This window comes from Misgurnus anguillicaudatus, chromosome 6 (genome assembly GCF_027580225.2).
Source record: "Misgurnus anguillicaudatus chromosome 6, ASM2758022v2, whole genome shotgun sequence".
Classification (NCBI taxonomy): Eukaryota; Metazoa; Chordata; class Actinopteri; order Cypriniformes; family Cobitidae; genus Misgurnus; species Misgurnus anguillicaudatus.
This window is the reverse complement of record NC_073342.2, coordinates 30,208,447-30,219,375: the sequence shown is the minus strand read 5'-3', so window position 1 is coordinate 30,219,375 and position 10,929 is coordinate 30,208,447.

Sequence of the window (10,929 nt, the reverse complement as noted above, 5' to 3'; positions counted from 1 at the left end):
GAAGAAGGCCGCGAGCGGACGCCAAATCATCCAATGTCAGTTGTTCAAAACCTTCTTTTTAGTTAACTCTGTGTTCACAGACAATGTTCTAAATGCTCGAGTTCATGTGTAGAGACACAGGCGATACTTCGAGCAAAATATCATGTTGTGTTGAGCCTTCTGTTGTTAAAATAGCGATTTTGATGCTCACAGCATATTGAAGGCATAACTTCTAGTTCTTTTGCTGTCCTCAAAATGGCAGAAGACAAGTGAGTGACGTCAGCTGATATCCATGTATACAATGATAGCAATGATTAATAACTTATTTTTACAATAATATTTTAAGAAACCAGTCTTTTTATGACTTCTATACTAAATAATCTCAGTAATAGTTACTGCTAACTGTTATGTAAGTTAGTGTCCTAGAGTTAAATATTAGTAAACTAAATATAAATTTCATATCTAAAAATACAGAACAGTATAACATATACATCTGTTGATTTTCTCAGCAACAATCCAATACTATAGACTTGACAGAGGTTTTCCTGAGATTTTTCCTCTAATGTTTAAGACCTGACAGGGTGAGGATGTAGTTTGTCTTACCTCCCTTAAACTCATCATCTCTCATTTCTGCTTCCCTTTCCCTGCTTTGGACAAAACATTTCTGATGTCCATCACATAAGCCAATATGATCGAGTCAAAGTAAGATTAGCATTATTATTATTTAGAAACTTACTTTAGTCTCGTCATGTTTTCACAAGCTATAACTCACTCGCGTGGCATCACCTTTTGAATGCGGGAAAGCAAAGACTTTTACAAACGTAAATTGCGTAATTACATTGCAAATAGATCCGTTTTTTCCACGATTGTCTTAAGGATTGCACTAGTTAACTGCTAAAATTTATACTTGAGATTTACAAAAGATTTATACTGTGGCACGTGCCCCAGTAAAAGGGGTCTAGCGAGGCCCCGGGTGTGTGAGGTCCCGGTCCAGGAATTGGCAGGGGGGTGGTGTGCAGATTACCAAAACAGGTAATCTGACCTTTGACCTATTTATAGGCCTATCTATACTACTGTAAAGTAAAGCAGTGATTGGTTAGTGATCAGTTAAGCATTTAGTGTTTGCACATGTGAAGAGTGCGTCTGTGTGACCTGGTAAATAAGTGTAGCATTTTGATTGGTTGTGTTTGGAAATGGAAAGCAAGTGACTTCCTCATAGATCTTTGTGTTTTAGGTAGAGAATTGTGTGTAGTGTTTTGAAAAAAGTGTTTTATGCAATTGAAAACTGAGTCAAAGGCTGAGAAATTGCTTGTGGTTTTAAAAATTTGGCATGTAGTTTTGCACATTGAGTGAGAGGTTTCAAAAATTGTGTGACATGAAAAGATTTTGTGTGTAAGCAATTGTAAAAAACTGTAATTAAGCTATTAACAAAACATATAGCTATGGCCTATGAAGTTGATAAAATCTTACAAATATATTAAAACATGTACAGTAACACTAAGCTTGTCTGATTTAAAATATTTATCTCCTACTTTGAGCGTCCAAGATATGTGACAGGTTCATAGGTCAAAAGTTATATTCTGTAAAACAGAAACTAAAACAACTGATAAGAAAGAATTATCTTGGTTATGACTCTAACCTTTGTTCCTATTGTTGATAAAATGTTACAAAATTATTAGAACATGTACACCAAAACTAAGCTTGTGCTTGATTTTAAATATTTATCTCCTACTTTGAGCCTCAAAGATACGTGACAGGTTCATAAGCCAAAGAGTAGTGATTAACAATAATTAGTTATTTTCTGGGAAACAGAAACTAAAACAACTGATAAGAAAGAATTATCTCAGTTATGACTCTAACCTTTGTTCCTATTGTTGATAAAATCTTAAAAATATATTAGAACATGTAGGCTACACTAAAACTAAGCTTGTGCTTGATTTTAAATATTTATCTCCTACTTTGAGCCTCAAAGATACGTGACAGGTTCATAAGCCAAAGAGTAGTGATTAACAATAATTAGTTATTTTCTGAGAAACAGAAACTAAAACAAATGATAAGAAAGAATTATCTCAGTTATGACTCTAACCTTTGTTCCTATTGTTGATAAAATGTTACAAAATTATTAGAACATGTACACCAAAACTAAGCTTGTGCTTGATTTTAAATATTTATCTCCTACTTTGAGCCTCAAAGATACGTGACAGGTTCATAAGCCAAAGAGTAGTGATTAACAATAATTAGTTATTTTCTGGGAAACAGAAACTAAAACAACTGATAAGAAAGAATTATCTCAGTTATGACTCTAACCTTTGTTCCTATTGTTGATAAAATCTTTAAAATATATTAGAACATGTACACTAAAACTAAGCTTGTGCTTGATTTTAAATATTTATCTCCTTGTTTTTGGATTACTGTTTGAATTTTTTTTACCTTCACACATTCACATAATCACAATGTTTCTCACTAGTGGAGTGATCTATCAATTTCTGCCATCCCTCATTTATAAAAAAACAGTTAAGTTATCTTATCTGTGAACACTTGATGGGATCATAATAAATACAGCACACATTTGACTCAGCATCTTTTTCTTCTCATGTCTCTATCAAATGTTAGTGAAGTACAGTAGTATCGTAGCACTTGGGAAGAATAGTTTTCTAATTTTTGTAAGTCACATTTGCTAAATGTTTACATTTAATGGTGTGCAGATGATGTGCTAAAACTATGTCTGTCAATATAAATATTTAATCTAGATTAATCTAATGCATGAGTTAACTTGCGATTAATTGCAAATTAATCTCACATTTTTATCTGTTCTAAATTTACCTAAATTTAACACTTTTCAAGTATTAAATGCTCTAATCAACATGGATTTGGACAAATATGCTATATGCAAATGTATGTTTACAACAGCGTGTTTAAATTTTCAACAGAACCATCAGCCATAGTTTTATATATGATTTTCCCTTTAGAAGACCTTGTTCTTTCTCCATTTCTGTTTGCTGCTGCATCATTTGTGACCTGTGCTTTCAAATTGAGTTGGGATGATTAATATTTTTAACATTCTCTATTAAAAAACTTCAAAACAATGCATGATTTGTTGGAATCTGACAAAACATGACAGAACACTGTAAAAAGTAATACCTAGATCTAACTTATAAAAAGTGAGGCAAGTGACTGCATTGGAAGTTTTAGGTTGAGTCAACTTGCAACCTTTTTTAAGTATATTGAACACACTAACATTACTTAATATGAATGCAATAAAATTGAGTTGAGTTAACTAATTGTATTAGTATTAGTATTACTCAGTTAGATAAACCTTCTTTTCTTGATACAGGTAGCATATTTATGGTTAGTTGTTGTTTTTTATGCCGTGAGATGAGGGCTAGAAACGTTTATTCAAACAACGCACCCACTCAGTTTTGTTTTGGGCAGCTGTAAAGCGCGACATACTTCAGTATGCAGTCTATGCACAAGCACCAGTCTTCTGAACAATGGTAACTACAAAACTCAAAGAAGAAACAGAAACTCTTCCAAATATCGAAGATAAATGAACATTAAACACTAACAAGTCTTTCTTTTTAGTTAAAAACAAAACAAAAAAAGTTTCAATTCAAATTTCACTCTCCAAATGCAGGCCCATGCAAAGCACTCTGGGAACTGCAAGTCCACTGCCTAGTTAGTTATGTTTAGGTAAATAATTCATGTTGTTTTAACACAAAATTATTAAGTTTATTTCTTTCTTACAAATTTAAAACGATTATAGATAATAAAATTAAGTTGAATTTACTCAATAATGTGTTCATTTAGAATTAATCAATTTATTCCAATTTTTATTTTATTTTAACTCATATTTTGATTAAAAAAACAAGAATTAAAATTTTTTAATACAGTTTACTCAATTTTTTTTTTATTTCTAAGGCACAGAAACACTTTTTACAGTGAACTACACCTGTTTTATGCAAAGCAAAAACAATATCAATATGTTAAATATATGTTTTTCTTTTATTGTTTAATTTTGACATTGAGACAGACCGCTTTAAGATACTGTAGGCCATGGTTCCCCAAATCTTACCCTGGAGGGCCGGAGCACTACAGAGTTTAGGTCCAACCCTAATCAAACTTACCCACCTGTGATTTTCTAGTGATCATGAAGACCTTGATTAGCTTGCTCAGGTGTGTTTGATCAGGGTTGGACTTAAACTCTGCAGTGCTCCGGCCCTCCAGGGTAAGATTTGGGGAACCCTGCTGTAGGCTAATGCAAGGGTTTAATATAATGTTACACAAAAGATACTTTTCCTCAACATTTAACCCAAAATTCACTTTAGATATATCAGATTATAGGTCATGATTGCGTGAATTCTTCTCAACTTTTAAAACTGTAATTTTGTGTAGATGTCTATATAGGCTATATCGGGCTATATATTTGTTATAGAACATAGAGTTACAGAAATATAAAGTTGTTCACAAGCGCTGTATTCTGCAGACCACACTACCCAATTTCTTCTTCTGACGGTGCATACAAACTATATAGCCTATTGCAACATCGTAGAGTTTAGATTATCTGCCTGGGCTGGGCCGTTATTTTCCGCTACTATCCTCGGGCCGGGCCCATGTAGCAGAGATCCTGTTCCCCTCGGAATGTCTGTTCCCCCTCCAGTTGATAAAGCATTGCTGCTGAGAGTGCATGTGCAGGCATCGCAGATTAGTTGGTCTTTTTTATTTGTTTTTATTTTTTAGTAAGGTATAGCATATGTACAGAGTTTGTACAAATAAATATTAAGAAAAAGCAGCTGGGTGTACAGAAAGCGAGAAGGGGAACAGACATTCCGAGGGGAACAGGATCGGCTGCTACACCGGGCCGTTGATTAAGCATATTTGTTTTTATTATTTGTGTCTTAAATTTTGTTTCAGTTTGTTATACCTCCTGCACAGCGGCATAAAAATAAGATATTTTTCGAATTTAAAATTCAAACATCATATCCTAAATTGTCGGAATATATTCCATATGGATTTATTTGGATTTATAGCTGTTTAACATTAAAATCGATGCATGGGAATAATTTATATTCATTTTTGAAATACCTAGTAATGTATTACATAGAAGAGGGTGCTAAGGTAAGCCAATGTCGGCTGACTCCCTGGGGTTGAAAAATAATCAGTGATACATTTGTGACCTATTAGTTCCCTGATGTAATTCCTGGCTATAACCTCAGAAAATAATTCTAAATGTCTATATCCTAAGTACTACATTAATTAACTTTACATAAACAGAGTTTTGTCAATAAAGAAGCCAATAACATTAATTTAATGTCAACCAGTATCACGTTTAACAGTGCAGTCTATAAACAAGCACCACTCTTCTGAACAATGGTAACTACAAAACTAAAAGAAGAAACAGAAACTATTCTAAATTTCGAATATGAATGAACATTAAACCCTAACAAGTCTTTCTTTTTAGTTAAAACCCAAAAACTAGAGTTTAAATTTAAATTGTACTCTCTAAATGCAGTCCCATGCAAAGCATGCTGGGAAAAGTCCAATGCCTAATTAGTATAAGTTAATTTCCTTCTTACAAATTTAAGTCGATTATTCATGATAAAAGGAAGTTTAAAAAACAAGATTTCAAAATGTTTAATACAGTTTACTCATTTTATTTTTGTTAAATCTACTAAGGCACAGAAACAGCTTTTACAGTTTTACTTTATTGCATTTGTTGGGAGAACATTTTGTGAACATCATGCAGCATTGATTTCCTGAAGTAGTTCCTCGGACATCATATTGTCCTCACTCCACACTGAATCCAGGTTTGAACAAATGTTAAAAGCGCTATATCATAAAATTGAATTGAATTAAACTAAACAAGACTGGTGCTCTATGGGTTAGTCACTTTCAACCTCTAAACCTGCTTCTGTAAGTGTTGTTAGGGTCCATGTTTGGGTGAACACACATCTATGAGAGATGAGAGAGGCATAACAGGACAGGCAATATATTCATACATTGGATATGTTATGTGTAAGGGCCTGTGCCCAGTTGCATGAAAGTCCTTAAGCTAAGAAATCCCTTAAATATAAGGTTAAGGGTACCCTTAATAAAAAATGGGTTGCAAGAAAAACCCTTAAGTGAACCATAAGGCTCTCAATAAGTATTTACCCTTAAATGCTAAAGTATTACCTTAAGTTCTGCTATGCATTGCTACAAAGTCCTTAAAAACTTTAGGGACTATAACAGGTCCCTTAACGTCACACACGATGGCTGATTTTATGGTTATTTAAGAAAATGAAGTACCAACGTGCATTTCTAACGATCGAAATAATCCCTGGAGAAAAGTGATGCGCATTTATTCTTACCATACTTCCGTTGCCTAAATGCGCGCACATACACTGCCATGTCATCATTGTGTACAAACAGTAAAAGGGTCTATAGCAACTGCTTCTCCACTGCCATGTTTTGGCAGAGACTACCATAAAATACTTATAATACTTATATAAACGCTTAGGTAAGGGTGACAGTTAAGACCTTTGTTGCAACGCTCTAAAATAAATCCTTTACCTTAGGAATTTTTCTCCTTCAGGGAAACCCTCACTTAAGGAGTTTCATGCAAACGGGCACTGGTCTTTTCCAGCCTTTTGAGACATTTAGGTAACAGTGATATGTGGTCTTACCTCCACCAGGCATTTTCAAAACAAACCAAAGGACTGATAAATGTTTAACGTTGTAAGACATAAGTGTCCTGTTGTCTTCCAGTTGGTTTGTACCAAAGATAACCCTTATGCCTTCAGGATCTATATAAAAATCAATAAAATTATAATTAAAATAATGTTAATAACAATATGAATACCAATATTGTACAAAGTTAGCGCCTTAAAGATAGTTTACAGTATGTATATGTAATTCTAATACCCCATTGTCATGTTAACTTTCAATGTTTTTAGTTCATAATATAAAAGATAGTTAGTTTAACCTACCTGGTGCTCCAGGGGCGATTTTTTCTTTAAATTTCTTCTTCAGTTCCATAACTGTAGTTTTATTGAATTTTTCCTCACTGTCTGCCACTTCTAGTGGTTTATTATTTTTTTCATTAAAGTTGATTAACACTTGATAGATCATTTTCACACAGCAGAGGTTTGAAATATCTGAAAAAAAAAAAACGAAACCACTGTTTTATTTATACTGTAGAACCACTGCCTGAATCGCGCAGAGGCTTTTGTGGAAGGAGGGGCTTTAACAAATGACATAGATATTAGATACTTACTTTCGATTTTACAGTCACTCCGGATCTCACAGAGAGTTAGACATTGAGCTGTTCAGTTAAATTGTCCTGTTTTGTATTATCTGATTACATTTAAGACTATTATTTGTTTAGCAGATTGACAGCGGATACACTGGAAGCTTAACTGAGACAGATAAAAGGACACAACGATGTCTCAGTCAACAGGTAAACTTCTACAGGCTTTTATCTTGAACATAAAAAAGCACAATATTGTTTATTATATAGCACAGTAACACAGTATTGTGGTTATATTTTTAGGTTTGTTCTGGTATGAACTGAGAGGGTAAACTAAGTACAATTTACATTTAAGTAACCTGGAGCAGCATCACATAGCCTTGTTACACAAGTACACGGGGTCCGAACAATCTCAGTACTCTCTTGTGCACAGTGCCGAGCCACTGGGGTGCCACCCTAAATCAATGTGCTAGTTTCACTGTCTCCAATAATTCACTCAAAGTGTTTATTTAGATCTCAGGCAGCAAAGCACATTGTTTCACGATAAGCGTTGCCGTCCCTAAAACGAGCCATCTAAGTTTACTTCAATATTGTTGATGTAAATTTGTATCTGTCATGACAAACTATATATCTTTAGAAAGGTCTAAGCCTCTAGAATACATATTTCAACAGTGTTTTATAAAAAACATTATGTAGGTAGATTAATTGATTCATATATGAAGAGAGTGTTTCTCAAAACATATATATCCTGCAAAATGTCACTATCCCGCCAGCGGGATGCTTAAGTTTACTTCAGTGTTTTGCAAGTGAATTTGTAATTACAGACTATTTATCATTTGAAAGCTCTAAGAGTGTAGGTTTCATTTTGTCGTCAGGATTTTGGAAAAGGGATGACATAGTGAGAGCCATTTTCTAAAATGCCACAAGTAGACAGGTGGGCCCACGTTGTTGTTATAACACGTGAGGTGTTGCTTCCGGTTTGTATAAGTTGCAACCCGGTGGATATTAGGGGTATTGCGGAAAGCCGGAAATACTTAACATTGGCAGGGAAGCTTTTTCTCTTAATTGATGAGTTAACTCGTCAATGGTGGGAAAAGAGTTAGGAACACATTATTGTTTAAATTACTATTTATTATTGACTAACCATGCAGTGGATTTATAACACTCCAAATCTCTAGATTCAGTCCAGTGTGTTTGGTAGAGCCCAAGGTATAGATCATTTTGCAAGATGAAAACAACACTGGTCCACTTTGTTCTACAGTTTTTAAAACTACAAAAACATTGAGATGATCATTGATGATCGGCTTAGCTTCACAGAGCATGTTGCCAGCACCGCTCGCTCTTGTAGATTCATCCTTTACAACAGGGGCGATTCTAGGATTTTCATTTTAGGGGGGCTAAGCCCCCAGTAAAGGTATGATTAAAAAAGTCTTATTTGACTATTAGGGTAGGGTTGTATACTACTAACCTTATTGCAATCCACTATTCCATTGTATTCCCTGTGTTTCATATATGGGACTAGAAAATGTTTAGTTGGGAATGGAGATTTTTTTACAGTGAAGACTTCCTGATTCATTATTCACTGTGCAAATACACGACACACATTTCCAGTACAAACACATCATTTTACTGTTTTATTGTCATTTAACTTATAGGTTAATATAATTAGTTGATATAGCCACTTTGTTAATCTGGGAACAAATTTACACAGATCTAAAATCTAGAAAAGGGGACTGACCAACAAGTGATCTACCTTAATACTGAGTTGTCAAGATGCAGTATGATGTGGTTTTCAGGGCAGGGTTTAGATTAAGCCAGGACTAGGCCTTAGTTATATAAGGATGCTTATGTAGTTTTTATAAGCATACCTTACAAAATAGTACATGTAGGTGCAAAGTCCTTGATTAACTTGTGGCAGGAAAAATAGTTCTTACTCGTCAGATTTCAGTCAAAAATCAAAAAGGTTTAATCCAAACATAAACAAAATTATACAAAAATCCCTTTGTTCTTGTATCACCTATAATATTACAATTGTTACATTTGTAACTTGCGTTTCCTATAACGCGTAAACCTAAGTTTTATACACAAAAGTCCGCAACACGGTAAGAAAACTGTTTCTCCATATTTCCTAACCTGCACCTGCGCAAACTAGTTCCACCGCAGCTGGGCGTAGCAAATACAGAAACGAAACGAAAACTACACATTTACAAATTATACATACAGAAATGTATGTGCAGTGGGCAGGTGCCTTGCATCTGTATGGGAACTGAACGACTCGCTTTCCACGAGTTTCCTGCTGCCTTGCAGGTTGGCCTTGGTTGGTGTTACGACCAGCTCGTTTAAAGCCGCAACACAAAAGAGGAATCACACAAACCATATAATTAATGTGAATTTTATTACATTAAAACATATGCCACAACCAATAATAATAATAATAATAAACAAATGTCTAGGGGAAAAAGGAAAATAAAATACAAATTACCAAAACAAAATCTGGACGCTACATGTGAAAGAAAACCATAAGAATGAGCCACTCGAGAGGAAAACTTCCCCCAAGAGTGCCTGCCTCCAAATCAAACACAGCACTTTTATATTCTCTTAGCTAACTATCAGTTAGCATGGGCAAAGCCAATCAGGAACTCCCATGATCTGCACCCATGGAATCAGGAAGTAACTCAGGGTCGTCACAGTTGGTCAAAGGCTATGGGAGTAAACCCAAATAGAAAATCCGGTAAGGAGACCCATAGGCAGTTGACTGAGCTTCGTGATGCCTTCTGGCACCTCCTGCAGCTGCGTTGGCACCGGCCGTATCGGCTTGCCTTTCTGCCAGACTTTGCCAGCAACGCCGAGAGGGTGATCCTGGCACTGGGCACTCTAGGATCTCCAAACTATTCACCCAGGCCTGCACCTGAAGAGGTCACTCCAGCTTCGCTGTCTCAGTGTAGACTCAACACGGGGAGCAGCAGTCACCAGTGATAAGCCCAGGCTCGTTTGGCGTAGAGCCAGCGCTAGGGGTTGCTCTCGACGGTGGGAGGAGTCTTCTGACTCCATTGGGAAGTTACCGCCCGCCTCAACCAGGGCAGCCCCCGGGCAATAAGGTACTACCTCGCCACAACGTGCTTGCTTCATTGGGTGCGTGAAGCTTAGACAAAATCGACAGGTTTGTTGTAAAATTGAGCACCATGCAAACACTGAAAGAAAAAGAAACCGCCAGTCCTCCGACTGGCAACCTGGAACGTCAGAACAATGTGTCCTGGCCTCTCTGACGATCTCCAGCAAGTAGATGACGCCAGGAAAACCGCCATCATCCACCGCAAGCTAGCCAAGCGGAACATCGACATCGCCGCTCTCCAGGAGACACGCCTCGCTTCCAGTGGCAGTCTCAAGAAGGACTACACGTTCTTCTGGCAAGGTCTGGAGTCAGACGAGCGCCGACTCTACGGGGTTGGCTTCGCAGTTCGCAACTCTTTCCTGTTATCAGTTGAACCACCTTCACAGGGAACTGAGCGTATCCTCTCACTCCGCCTCAGTACCTCCTCAAGACCTACACACATCTTTAGCGACTACGCCCCCACACTTTGCTCTACAGCCCAAGCCAAAGATGCATTCTATGAGGAGCTTGAGACAAAGATTAGAGAGATCCCAGTGAAGGAAAATCTGTACCTGCTCGGAGACTTCAATGCCTGGGTAGGCGCAGCCCACACCTCCTGGCCACGTTGCATCGG